This window comes from Papio anubis, chromosome 11, assembly GCF_008728515.1.
Source record: "Papio anubis isolate 15944 chromosome 11, Panubis1.0, whole genome shotgun sequence".
NCBI classification, from domain to species: domain Eukaryota; kingdom Metazoa; phylum Chordata; class Mammalia; order Primates; family Cercopithecidae; genus Papio; species Papio anubis.
The window spans coordinates 2,962,299-2,970,832 of NC_044986.1; the positions used below are offsets into that span (position 1 = coordinate 2,962,299).

Sequence of the window (8,534 nt, forward strand, 5' to 3'; positions counted from 1 at the left end):
TGGAGGGATCTGGACAGGAGCCCAAGATGGCTGCAGACCAAAGAGCCTCCATCTTGAACAGGCCCCTTTTAGCTGCACCCCACACCCTACCGCCCTCCAAATGGAAGGCCACACTCTTACCCACTCTCAACTTGTTTTTTTAAAAAAAAAGCTTTGTCTCAGCAAGGCAACCAGATCACCTCTCATGAGGAAACTAGAGCACCCCAAGCAGTGCAAGTCAGTAAGGAGCCCTCAGACTCTCCCTGAAAAGTATCCGAGCCTGCTGTGGCTGGAGGTATCCGTGGCTGGATCGCTGATTAGGACTCAGTCGTTTGGATTCAGGGTTTACACTATTAGAGAGGAAAGTCAGGGTCTGACCTTGCACGGGATCTTGAGTGGGACTCAAGGGCACTCGCCCTGCTGCTCTCAGGGGGCCCAGGGTGGCACCACTGCCCCAGAGACACCTCTCTGAAAAAATGTGCTCAGTCCAGGCCACCATGGTGGCATCTGCTGAGCCCTCCTGAACGCAGTGCAGCTCCCTGCCATGGGACAAGGTGTTATTGATGACAGGTATCCAAGTTACCAATGGCAGATCTGTACGGGTCTGCAGCTACAATTCTTGTCCTCAGAAGAAAGAATTCCACTGAGGGGCATAAGACAGAAGAAGAGATGGAGGCAAACTTTACAGCAGGAGTGAATGTTTATTGAAAAGCTTTAGGGTGGAAAGAAAAGAAAGTAAAATATACTTGGAAGAGGGCCAGGCAGTCATCTTGGAGGACAAGTGCCCTGTTTGACGTTGGACCTTGGGTTTTCTATGTTGGCCTCTACCTCTGGCATCTTGCATCCTTTTTCCCTTGATTCGTCACTTGGGGTGAGCTGTGCACCTGCGCAGTGGCCTGCTAGCACTTGGGAGGGGAGCACGCACAGGGTGTTTACTGGAATTGTGCACCTGCTCACCTGAGGCCTTCTTCCCTTTACTGGTGGAATGTTGCTGGCTCTGACCTGCAGATCCTGGCCGAACGACAGATGAAAAAAATGCACTCTGACACAGGTATCCAGTGAAAGAGCAGGCTAGGGGACTGGGCTGCTCACAGAACGAGTTGTAGCAGCCGAGGCCCTGATAAGCCAGTGCTGCAGGCATTTATTCAGTACAGATTTAATGACAAAGCCTTTGAGTCAACACACTGGTGGGTAATTAACATGGGTCACCACCACCCCCACCCCACCCACCCCATCCCCCAAAGAGGACAGTCTGGCAACGATGATGAAAGGCCAGGTTCTGAGGCCTAAGTAAACTAACTTATCTAGATCATTTTCTTTACATCCCCTTGTTATCTGACCTTTGCTTTCAAGGCTCCAGATAAGAGAATCTGGCTGCCTTCAGCCAAATTATCTTTCAAAGCTTTTGCAAAGCCTCCTGGCCTTCCAAGAAGGTTTGCATCGTTTTTCTATAATTTCTCCCACCAACCTGGCCAACCTCCTACAGAATGTCCTCAGAAGATCATATGCCAGTTAAACTCTGCCATTTTGCCTCTCAATGTGCATGCCTGAGCTCACTCACCCAGCTCCCGAGATCTTACTGGGAAGCTGCTGATCACCTGTTTCAGGCGTTTCTATGTATTGGGAGACTGACTTTCCCTGGCACTGGCTGTGACCTACTACTGTTTTAGAGAGACAGTTAACAACCACCTAGTCATCACCTGACATTCCTGGTTGGGGAGCCCTCTCCTGCCCTGCTCGTGTCTGCCTGACTACCTCCTGTAACAAAGGGCGAACCAATGTCCCTGGAGACCTGAGTGCACCCAGTGTCAGCAAGCTTTGGACTCCATGGGAGTGGAGAGGAATGGGGACCTGTCACTCCTGCTTCCACTGGCCCAGTGGTTTTCCAGCTGGCTGCACATTAGAATCAGCTGGGGAGCTCTTCAGACTCCAGATGTGGGGTCCCCTCCTCAGAGGTTCTGATCTATTTGGTCTGCTATACAGGGCTGCAAAGTTCAGCAAAGACCCTGTGCCCACCCCAAGTGCCCAGGACCACAGCAATGCTGAGAACAGAGCAAGCCACAGAATCTCTTCACACCTGCCGGGAGGAGAGCAGATCCTATTGATTTGCTCCCACCACGACATATGACATGAGCCGATGCTAGACAGAAATGTTAGAGCTGGTGTGGGACTCCCCATGTTCCCTCCCTGCATCATGGCAAAACCTGAACTCTCGTGTGGAGACTACAACGTCCAAGGACAATGGAGCCTTGGCCATCCTGATTCCTTGAGTGACAACAGAGGAAAGAGCCACCTCCTGGCCTGCATGACACGGAAAGCGTGAACGGTAAACAAAGAGGCATTCACTGTTTCTACCCACTGAGAATCCAAGGCCGTTTGTTACCTCAGCATCATCTCGCCTGTCCTGATTTTTCTGACTTTTACAAGCCTGGCTACACAGACGTGCTTGGGAACAGCCTCCCCCAATGAGAGCTGGCCAGTCATTATTAAAACGACCTCAGCATTTCTGAGAAGTCTTGCTTGCCAATGGTCACAAATTGTTCCTGACTTCAAATATATCAAGCACTAGCAAAGGTAATCCCTTCCAGACTTCCAGGAGCTGCTGGCTTCAGGACCTCTCTTGAATTTTCCACCCATCCCACTTCCGGATGTGCATTTCAGCCTGCATTATTGGGGGCCTGGTGCCCTGACCTGCTGAAGACAGATCACAGAGCATCAAGCCATGTGTCTGACGTCACTGTTCCACAATCAACAGAGAACACATTTATAAACGTTAAATTGCCCCAGACTAAAGCATTTCTTGCCAAAGAGATACGGCATAATTAAACTGCAAACGATAGCAAAAACTAATTTTAACTGTCTTGTGAGGTGTTAGTTAAAAGCTTTCCCTGGCGTAGCTCACTTTTCTGGATGAAACTGACCTAAGTGCATTCATGAGTGGACATTTGGGGTTTTCCTAGTGGAGCAGACATAACAAACACCACTTTGGATTAGCAATTAACACAATGTAGAAGCCTGTTTGAATGTGGTGTTTATAGGTTCACTTTTTATTTACCTAGTCATAGAATGACTATTAAGTGCTCACTATGTGCCGGGCACATAGAAAACATGATCACAACCAGTCAGAGGCTAAATCTGAGTGGTGACAGTAAAGTGGTGAAAACAGCAGCCAGAGGTGCAGTGGAACCTGCTTTGAGGCGGGAGCGCTGGGCTTCAGTCCTGGTGCTCAGTCTTGAGATGCCCTGGCGAGTCCCTCCACCCAGAGCCGCCGTTGCCTCCTCTGTACCCGAGAAGTATACAGGTCTGGTGACGCCCAAGTTCCCTTGTATTCATTCATTCATCACACAGTGCTGGGAAGCTCTGACTGTGCCAGGAGCAGCTGTAGACTCTCCGGGTGTCAGTTACACACAAGAGACAGAATCCATGTCCTCGGGGATCCTGCCTGCGACACAGGAATGGACAACATCAAGAGAACTGAGTAGCAGAGGCAGCACATGAGGTCGTGGTGCATGCAAAGGAGAGAAAATGAAGCAGGCACAGGGGACGTGGAGGAGCGCAGGGAGGGAGGGGCATCGGGTGTGTCGGTCGGCGGGTGGCGGTTCCCTCTGGAACTCCTCTCTGAGGCTTGGCTCCACCCTGCCCGTGGTGCCTTGCCCAGTGCCCACTTCTCCATCCTCCTCTCCAGAACCTATGTAGAGCCTCGGCACAGTTCACCATTCCGTCCTCCGTGAAATGCCTTCCTCCTTTGGCTCCAGGACACCACTCCCTCCCGGTTCCCTCCTCCATTTCTAACTGCTTCTTGAAAGTGTCTTGCTAGGCCCTCCTCCCCTCCATGAGCCCTGCAGGCTGCAGATCCACAGGGCTCTGCCTCAGGCCACTCCTCCCTCGCTCCACTCACTAGGTCGTCTTGCCCAGGCTCTGACAGCTCCCACTCATAGCTCCAGCCAGGACTTTTCCCCTGAACTCCAGACCCACAGAGCCAATGGGGTCTGTGACATGTGTGTATTAAGCATGTCCTTTCTGATGTTTGACACCTAGGGCCTTGCTGACACTGGAAAGACAGCCCTTCCCAGGGCTGGCAAAGTCCTAGAGACAGTAAACTACTGGAGACACATCTTTCTTACAGAAACAACCACTCCAGAGTCCACACCCCCAACCACCTCCTCCATCAGACTCTCATACGCAAACAGCCCCTCCAGAGTCCACACCCCCAACCACCTCCTCCATCAGGCTCTCATACACTAACAACCCCTCCAGAGTCCACACCCCTACCACCTCCTCCAACAGGCTGTCACTCCCCAGGCCACTCTCACCTGCCCTACTCAATTCAGGGCCAGGTACCAGACAACCTGGGAAGTCCCTGTGCACCAGGGCCCACTGAAATTATTCACTCGGCCAATCCTAAGTCAGTTCACCCTGCCTCACCCATTCCTTCCCATGGACACCATGGTAAAGGTCCCTGCATCCATTTCCCCCTCACTCCGTCTGCCTCTGGACCAGCCCTAGGTGCTTCCCATAAGACATCCTGCAGCCTGGCGAGCCCCCTCCTTCCCTTGGGAACTGTGAGTAACAAACTGTCTTCCCAATGGCAGAGGCGCCTTCTGACCTCTTGGCTTCACCATAACAGAATAATAATAAAGCCTACATTTTAAAACCATCTGCACTGCATGTCAGGTCAACACCTTTATCGGTTATGTACTGCTTTATATCAGTTAAGTACTGCTGTTAGCATCTCTAGATGCTACCACCCCAAATGCCTGCACCAAAGTATCAATTATCAATGGCTAAAAAGGGTCAACTAAATCTCAAGGTCTAAGTTTTAAATGTCTTCTTTCAAATGCCATGCCAAATCTTAATGAAGTAAATAAGCCAATCTGCTATGATCCTGTGAGTCAGTAATTTGAGCTGGACTCAGCTGAATGGTACTTCTGTTGGGGTCATTCATGTAGAGGCCATCACCCAGAAGCTCAACTGAGGTTGGATAATGTAAGATGGCCTCAGTCACATGTGCACTTGGTCTTGGCTGTTGGCTGATGGATCTAGGGGACTCGGGACTGTTTGACTTTGCATCACATGGCCTCTGATCCTCCCATGGGTAGACCAGGCTTCCTCATGGTGGTCTTAGGGCAGTTTCTCAAGACAGTGAGAGCAGGAGCTGCGAAGTCTCTTGAGACTGAAGCTCAGAAGCTACACAACATCACTCCTGCATTTTATTGGCCAAAGCCATTTGCAAGGCCAGCCAGATTCAAGGGTTGGGGAATTAGACTCTACTTCTTGGTGAAAAGAGCCGCAAAGCCCCACGGTATGAACACGGGGAGGGGAAGCTTTGCTGCAGCCACAGCATCTGAGCACGTCCAACATGTCCTGACATGCCCAAAACCGAGCTCTGCCATTCGCCCCAGCCAGCTCCTCCTGCGGCCTTCTTCTCACCCCGGTAGCCCCATTCTTGCCATCGTTCAGGCCAAAAGCTTCAGTGGCACTCCTGACTTCTCTCTTCCACTCACAGCTTACTTCACTCTATAAGCAAACCCTGTAGGTTTCACCTTCAAACTCAACCCATAATGGAAACGTATCTCACTGTCACCATTCCAGCCCCCTTGGTCCAAGCCAACAATCTCCCCCACCAGGATGACTCTAGAGGTTCCTCTTCCGGAGTAAACGTCCTCTCTTCAGTGGCGATGCTGATGACAGAACTTATGGGGTTCTTATGAAAACCCATTGACGGGTTTTCATCTCATGTGACTCACTGCACCCATACCATCCTCCGTGGTTTCACACAATCCATCTCTAGATGCTAACACCCCAGATGCCTGTGCCAAATTATCAGTTATGAATGGCTAAAAAGGGGTCAACTAAATCTCAAGATCTAAGTTTTAAATGTCTTCTTTCAAGTTTGTGATTCCCAAAATGGTTTGATATTTTGCTCTCATCAGTTAAAAAATAAATGAGCACACTCTCCTAATGTATGTACACTTATTAATTATAAATATAAATGACCAAATTAATAAATAACGTATGTGCCGGATCTCACTGACGAACCCCTGCAGGCCTATATTCCCCAGCTCTTCTCTTTGGTTCAGTGCCGGTTCAGCATGGACCATATCAATAGCCCCCTTGCCTTCTGACTTCTACTGAGCAGAGTCCATGGGGAGCCCTGGCAGATGACCCAGGAAAGACTATGAGGCCAGGATGCTTACTTCCCAGCTCCTCCTGTAGGAATGCCTTGGCCTGGGTACATTCTCCATCTGACCCCAGCTCCTCTCTGCATAGCCCTGGAGTGCTGATGCCTATGCCCATGGTTTCCCTGGAACCTGATTTATCTTCTAAAGAAAGGATTTCTTCACAGCAGGGTCCCAGCAGGAAGCAGGTGGCACACACAACTAGAATAATTCAATAAGAGTTTGAAAAATTTGCTATCTATAAAGGTATGGGCAGGGGTGGGAGAGCCACAGGGATGTCACAGTGACTCAGGCTAGTCTAGGTCAGTCACTGCCCCTGAACCTCTGGGGAGAAGCAGGAGCCTCAGGTGGAGCAAATCAGCTCCCGCCCCAGCAGTCTCACCTGTGGTGGGGAGAGGAGCCAGCAGGTAACTGCCAATCCCTCCTGCTCCCCCCTCTTCCCAAATGCAGACCATGGTTCACCATTGTCAATCCCAGTGGGAAGCTCCACAGGTGAGACAGGGACAGGGAATGGAGGAGGTGGGGCAGGGATGTAGCTCCCACAGGCATGGTCGGGGAAATGCATCTGAAGACAAGAACGCTCAGCTCAGCACAATTTCTATGCAGCATTCCTGGGACCATCCGAATGCCGCGGGTGCCTCTTCTTTCCTGCCAGGACTCTGGCTGATAAAATATATTTTATGAATGTACAAGAAAGTATTGTGTCATTTCTTTAGATTAAAAATAAGTAGTCACAGATGTTCTGGTGTTTTCCACGTGCACACCGCCTGGGAGACCCCTTCAAGGAGTGCCTGCCAGGGTTGCAGCTCTTCTGAATCAGGAGCAGGGAAGACAGGTGAGGAGTTGAGTCCAGCTACCACCTGCTACCTGGAGGGCAGCCACTGGCCCAGTCACCAGGGTGCCTGTCCTAGCAGGCTTCTCTGCAGGTGGCTGAAAGGCTTGGAGCTTATCTGCCAAGCCACCTGGCTCTACAGTCAAATCTCTCCAGGGGAGAGAGTGCACAGTACAATTCTGGTGACCCCACCAGCTCTGGTTGGCCTTGTATACAGTGAAGGTGCCTCAGAGATAACTCAGGAGTCAGGCTCCAAGCCTCATCAGCATCCACAGACCTTGGATATCTGCCTGGGAAGAGAGATCTCCCCTGTGGTCGGTGCATAGCCAGCCGGGGAGGCGGCAGGCACAGGGGAAGGATAAAGGTCTCTCATGAGGGTGACAGGAACCCACCCTCCAACCTGAAGGGAAGCAGCCAGAGCCAGCCCTGTCACCTGATCTATGTCTGCTCCCACCCCAGGTGCAGTGGCTCACGGCTGTAATCCTAGTACTTTGGGAGGCCAAAGTGGGTGGATCACCAGGTCAGGAGTTCAAGACCAGCCTGGCCAATATGGTGAAACCCCATCTCTACTAAAAATACAAAAACTAGCCAACACGTGATGGTACACCCCTGTAGTCCCAGCTACTCAGAAGGCTGAGGCAGAAGAATTACTTGAACCCGGAAGGTGGAGGTTGCAGTGAGCCGAGATGGTGCTACTGCACTCCAGCCAGACTCCATCTCAAAAAAAAAAAAAAAAAGTGGGGAAGATTCCCGTGTACAGATGCCTACAGGCTGGATTGAAAACAACAGAATCTATTCTCTCACGGTCTGGAGACTAAAAGTCTGAAATCAAGATTTCTGCTTAGCTACGCACCCTCTGAAGGCATTGAAGGGAAGCTCCTTCCTTGTCTCTTAGCATCTAGTGGTAACAGCTGGCACTCCTTGGCTTGTGGCAGCATCACTCCAAATTCTGCCTCTGTCCTCCCTCCTCTTCCCTCTATGTCTGGGCCTCCACATGGCCTTCTCCTCTCTGCCTGGGTCTTTTCTCATAAGGACATGAATCATCTTAGATTAAGGGTCCACCCTACTCCATTATGACCTCATATTAGCTTACATGTCAATTACATCTGCAAAGATCCTGTTTCCAAATAAGGTCACATTCACGGTTCTTGGAGGCCAGGACTTCCACCTATCTTTTGAGGGGACACAAATTTAATCCACAATAGAGGGTTGCAGGGTGACAGTTGCCTCTTCTAAAACGAACATGAAGAATACAGTTTGGGTGCCACCAGTCACTGGGAGTGGTCTTTCACCTGTTCTCCTTCCTGTCCAGACCTCCACCCTGCGCCCCTAGAGAAAGTCTGGGAAGCCAGGCAAACTCTCATCCTGAAGGAGGCAAATTTAAGAGAATCTTTTTTCCAACAATGTTTTCTATTAAGACGAGGTATTAGAGGAAAAAAAATTGCCTAAAAGCCCTAAGAATCACTGTAAAAGCTTCAGAACAAAGCATTTAATTACTTTTGACACACTAATGGCAATTTTTATTTTTAAACAGTCTCTGCACT

At 50.3% G+C, this 8,534-nt stretch overlaps 1 long non-coding RNA gene across 1 annotated transcript; it reads right to left on the bottom strand.

The window, feature by feature from the left end:
- Positions 1 to 660: 660 nt before the first annotated feature.
- LOC108580499 lies at positions 661 to 8,075 on the bottom strand. Its single transcript, XR_001891627.3, has 2 exons — positions 7,844 to 8,075; positions 661 to 990 (listed from the first exon to the last, which is right to left on the bottom strand). It is a non-coding gene; the product is annotated as an uncharacterized LOC108580499 (long non-coding RNA).
- Positions 8,076 to 8,534: the final 459 nt, after the last annotated feature.